Source organism: Rhamphochromis sp. 'chilingali', assembly GCF_963969265.1.
Source record: "Rhamphochromis sp. 'chilingali' genome assembly, chromosome: 14".
NCBI lineage: Eukaryota > Metazoa > Chordata > Actinopteri > Cichliformes > Cichlidae > Rhamphochromis > Rhamphochromis sp. 'chilingali'.
This window is the reverse complement of record NC_137941.1, coordinates 25,592,270-25,598,269: the sequence shown is the minus strand read 5'-3', so window position 1 is coordinate 25,598,269 and position 6,000 is coordinate 25,592,270. Positions and strand designations below refer to the sequence as shown.

The 6,000-nt window shown below is 39.6% G+C and overlaps 1 protein-coding gene across 5 annotated transcripts in view; it reads right to left on the bottom strand.

Moving 5' to 3' along the window:
• The window catches only part of satb2 (SATB homeobox 2), a 57,484-nt gene that overhangs the window by 7,451 nt on the left and 44,033 nt on the right, over positions 1–6,000 (bottom strand). The gene's annotated exons all lie outside the window — the stretch shown is intronic.

The window sequence follows — 6,000 nt, the reverse complement described above, 5'->3', positions numbered from 1 at the left end:
CTACACAAACTGAAACTGAAAAATGCTGCTTTATCATTTATCGTACAATTATTTTCATATTTTGCAGCGCTAGATCTGCATGAATGTGTGTTTGGTTGTGTTTTTTTCTATTATTAAGCCGTTTTTATTGACAGTGTTTGAAAGATTGTAACATGATTTGTGAGACTAGTTTAGTCATGAAAACTGTCGTTATAAAATTACTTGTTACTAATTACTAATTACTAATGTTATGAATTAACCATCACCATGGATGGAACAGATGTGCCACTTACTAGTGGGCTACCTAGGTAGCTTTTGCTTGTTTACATTAATGGTAATAGAATCATATCTGAGCAGAAATGCCAGCTGGCTACCTCGTCAAATCCCTGATCCATGATGCTAACTTGTATAACAAAGTAAACCTGTGTAATCTGACTTGTGTATGACAAATGCTATTGATTTTCTCCATAACAGTACAGGTCATACAGGCCTAGAAATTGATCACCTGACGACCCTCAGCATCATCTGTTTACTGGGGGAAAAAGTATATTCCCTGACATGTTGGTGAGTGGGTGCCAGAGGCCACTAGCTGTTGCTGGGTGAAATCAGTGGGAGAGTGGGTGCTGCCCCAAAACTTTCTGATGTTTGTCTTTGTCGCTAACAGTTGGCTGCGGTCGCCCACAGTTAGATGACACAAACTGTTCTGCAAACGTTGTCTAACTAACCACTAATCCATCTATCCATTTTCCTCCACTTATCACGGTCGTGTGGGGGCTGGAGCTCATCCCTGGCCAGGTCGTGGAGTCAAACTCATCTGCTAGAGGCCAAAACAATCATTAAGTGATAACTGATAATAAGAGTATTTTCTCTGGAAGTTACGCAGAGGTCATTTAACTGTTTCCTTTAAGACATCTAAGCTGGATTCTATCAGTGGGGAAAAGACTTATAACTACATTTACCAAAAGCAAAACAACATGATGAAATCGTTTCACATTAATTTTTATTGCATTAAATTGTTATGGAAGCTCAGTAAGATTTTAGACATAAGATGCTAGACTTTGCTTCAAAGCTCTAGTGTTATTTTTTAGCAGACATTAAATGGCATTAAGCGAAACAGAGTAAAAACAAGCAAATAGAGTCGACTATAGACCTACGCTTTATTTGTACAGTCCTTTTTTTTAATCTCTTGGCAGTTTTTTTTCCTGCTGTTAGTTGTGATCAACTCTGTGAGAGCTGATCACAACAGTTGGTGTCAGTGAACAGCAGCACATGCTGTCCAATGGAAGTCAGAAATATAAAAGCTTACACAACTCGCTGACAGGACACATTTTGACTTTCTATAATAGGAAATTATGTCAAAGGTGGTTCTGTTTTATTTCCAGTAAGTCGTAACAGTGAGCCAGCATGCTAAGTAATTTAGCTGTCGCTTAAAACTGAGGCAGCTAAAGGAAATGCTGCTATTTTATTGTCTACACCAAAGGAAGGTATGGGTACCATTGCTTTTTACGGTCCAGAGAATCTATTGTTTCACACACTGAGATCAGTTTACTCATCATCAGCACTGCTCGGCTGGTGAAATCAGTTGTGTAACGGCTCTGGTGGGAACTTTCCCAGCTCTAGGAAAAATAATGCCTGGTGATGTCATTGAGGTTGTTTTGGCATTGGGTTGGGTTTGGAGATTTTTATTTATTTATTTATTTATTTTTACAGAAAACTTGTGTTACAAAATAAGGGTGTGGAGTTTAGAAAAATGGGGGGCGTTTATCAGGCAGGGAGGGTCCAATGAAGATTGATGTTTCATTAAAGACAGCATACAGTCCAGTGAACAGGCTTGACCCATAAGTCAGTTTGTATTTGTCTAGTGTCCCCATTTAGATCACTATTGTTTTAAACACCACATACCTACATCACCTCGAGACCCTCGGTTTCAATGGCTCTGCAGTACTAAATCACCGTGACAACCCAGGAATGGGCCCTGTGTTTTTCTTATCTAATGCTCATATTTTCACAATTTTTTTTGCAAAACAATTTGTCCTACTAGTAAAACAAGTGAGTTAAGAATGTGCATGATATCTTTCATAATATGGTAATGAGTTCATCAATCATTTCCCCCCAAAAAGCGTTCATTTCTTTCAACAATCAGAATGCATATGATTCCCTGCATAGATCTGTGTGCAAAGACAGCTCAAAAATAGCTCTGATTCAGAACGTCAAACTCATTTTACATCGTGGGCCACAGTCACTGTACACAAATCTAACTACACATTTAATCAATGAGATATCTTAATATAAGATTTCCACATGATAAAGACATGTTTGTTGTAGTAAAGAAATCTGTCACAACACTTTGGCCTTAAATTGTATTATTATAGAAATATTATCATTACAGAAACAAATATTATTACAGAAATAATTTAATAATTTTGTGTGGTATGAAATGCCATCAGCAGGAAAAGCTGTGAAAATTGTGAAAATCCAGTTAAAAGTCTAAGATTTACGTTGTCCTTTACATTTTTCACAGTAATCCAATGGGCAGATTTTGGCCCCCGGGCCTTATGTTTGACACTCCTGCCCCAGAGCTTATGTGGGAAGATTTCAGTTCTTGCAGCTTTGCTGGCCTGAAATCTCACAGTTAAGTATTGTTTGGAGGATTTCACACAGAAGTGTTCACTGTTATATTTTTTATAATTACAGCAGAGCCAGTGTAGCAAACCTGAGTCTTTGAAAGATTTAAGTGAAAACCTGGATAAAAAATTGAGGCTTTGTCTGAAGCGCAAGTCAGCCTTTGTCCTACAAGTGACTATTTATCTATTTGCATTGTTAATGAACCACAATCATTCAAAGAACAGACAGAGTTTGACCAACTCAAGTTCAAAAGTGATAGAAAATAAACTGTTAATCTACACGTCTGGAAATTTTAGAAAACATAAAAAAGTACAAAATAATTAAGATGCTGAAGATGAACTTTGACCTCCTTTTTTGGAAGCTGTGTCACATTATGATCACTTCTTTGCAAAGAACATTGACACTCAGGTTTCAGTTGAGGACTGGAGAAAGAAATGGGCAGTTTGTTATAGAATATTCAAAAATCTTTTTTTCACTCTCAAAAGATTGTGATAATAACTGCAAGTTTAAAACATAATGACATGATCTTAACTTTGATAAGTCTGGAGCATTTATGATGTTTTCTTCAAAAAAATACTTTTGTATATATTTTTCAAACATTTGCCAGACTCGTGGCATTTGACACATTCTATGAAGTGGCCCCGCTTTGACGAGACAGAAAACAGGAGCGATTTGTTTTGGGGGTTTGGAATTAAGCACCGCTGGGCTAAAGCGAGACACAATGAGTGGAGTAAGGCTTGTAACTTCTGATTCTAGTCCACCACTCCTGGGGTCTCGGCCACTGTGAGCGGTCATACATGCACACACATAAACACCTCCAGACTTGCAGCAGAAATCAATTTAGCAAAAACAATAAAGTAATTATTTATAAGGGCAGACTCTACCAAATTAGCTGTGGGACGCACTTAACTGCTCGAGCCATGTGAGTGAGAGCTGTAGAGCCAACGCTGGGGCTGTGTCAGTCATGAAGAAATGTGATGCTCACTGAAGTTACAAATACACTCTTACAGCACCTACACACTTCATAGACACGCTCACACAGAGCCGCTAGCATGGTACCGCACATACAGTCCAGTACAAAGCACACACACACACACAAACACACACACACATCAGTGGTATGTGAACATTTGCTTCAGAGAGCAGCACTGCGTTCATTTTTCATGTGTATCCCGGGGTTGGTTGTTACAGTTTTAGAGACCTTCTTATTGTCCAAACACAACAGAGTGCTCACATTACCAACTATCAGTATGAGATTGTGTGTATGTGTGGCAGATGGGACACATGTGTGGTCTGTGGTGGCAGGCTGGCTGGAGCCTGAGGTTGGTGGAGGGCTTCATCTGGGACAGAGCAGGGAAGGGGGGGGCTCTCAAGACAGCAACATGAACACACCTCATTTCCGATTAATAAATCACCAGCGTTTCACCACAGTTCTTCTCCCTGTGTCTCTTGGGGTGGGAGTGAGGGTGGGTTGGGGGTGTGTGGGGGGTGGGAGGGTTATTACACAGGCGTTTATGAGTGTAAATTTTATTTTTAGACTTTGGCGAGAGGAGTAGAGGAATGTGTTAATGGTGCCACCACAGCTTCCTTTGCATCTTCCCATCAGTCTTTAATACAAAGCTCTGAATTGGGAGGAGAGAAAAAAGGCTTGGTGGTAGAGTGAAGGTGGGTGGAGCTGCAAAGCAAGCCGTGTAGGATTCATGTCACAATACCAAATGGGAAGTCTGAGCATTGGCCTGTTTTTGATTTATGGCATATGGTATGTACTATATGTGGGCTATAATAGCTTTGGAGCTGGGGGTGACGGGGGCTGTGGGCAGAGTAAGCTGGCGGGTTCAACCAGAGGACCTAGACTCAGTCCAAGCAGTGAATGCTGTTTCTACCGTCGAACCTGATCTTCCACCTCTTTTCAGCGAGGTCAGGAGATGAAGAAGTGACACACTTCCTGTTGCTTCTCTGGACATTACACCGATTTAACATTTTGGGGAATTTGAACCTTTTCATGTTTGCATTTTAAAATTAAACTATAATCAGCTGCTTGATGTTTCTACCTCAAGCAAGAGAAGGGGAACGGGGGTGTTTGTGTTAGGCAGGTTCAACATTAACATAAACACAGATACCTTCATGTACCAACAAGCTCCTCCTCTGGAGTCAAGTATGGTAAACCACAGGCATGTATACAGGGTTTGCATGCTGTGGCAGCACTCCTACATTAAATATAACTATATAACTGATAGAGGCTGTCGCCACTGGATCATGGCACTATTTATAAAAAAAAAATTTTTTATCGATACTTTCAATTCAATTCAATTTTATTTATATAGCACCAAATCACAACAACAGTTGCCTCAGGGCGCTTTATATTGTAAGGTAGACCCTACAATAATAGATACAGAGAAAAACCAAACAATCATATGACCCCTTATGAGCAAGCACTTTGGTGACAGTGGGAAGGAAAAGCTCCCTTTTAACAGGAAGAAACCTCCAGCAGAACCAGGCTCAGGGAGGGGCGGGGCCATCTGCTCCGACTGGTTGGGGAGAGAGAAGGAAGACAGGATAAAGACATGCTGTGGAAGGCCTGCAACTTAATGCATAATTACAATGGGGGGGGCTACAAGTCAGGAAATAATTAAGCTATAAGTGCATTTTTTCTGACACCATAAGTACACAGTTCTTTTCAGGGCGTGGGTCATGTCATGCTGTGACTTTACCTCGCATAACTGGGTATTTTACAGGAAAGAAGAGAATAATTGTACTGTAAGTAATGTACAAAACAGCCTGAGTGTAAAATGACAACTGATGAATGGAAAATCCTTCATGGATTAAAAAAGATTTAATAATGAAGGCACGTTTAACTCACACCATAATACGAAAAATATTGAACAACATTACCTGTTCATTACACACCAGTGAAATTTGTTATGCTATACCTAAAATTAAAAGTAAATACTTGAAATTGCTTTCCGTATAATTTCTGTCTCCTTCCTGTAAAATACTTAAAATTACTGAGGACTACTTAAATTGATTTAGAGCATAACTGTTGCTTTGTTACCCCTTTATTCTACCTTTAAGCATCTGCATGTTAATATAACTGCATTATTCTTTCAAATAAAATACACCTAAATTCAATTTAATTGCAGAGAAATAAAGACCTTTGTCACGGGCCGTATTATAAAGTGCTATCCTACTTTTTAATTGGACTTGACTTACATTTCTAATTTATTTAAACTTTGCACTAGAAGAAAAAGCAAAACCCAGGCATGTAGATAAAGTTAGGTGGGGCGGCTTCAGCGTGTGTCCAACTGGAGCGCTCACAGTAACCAAAGATGCCAACACGTTTCTGTGCTTCCTCCATCGATCTCCCTTCTCTCTCAAGCCTCCTTCAGCCTCTGCCTC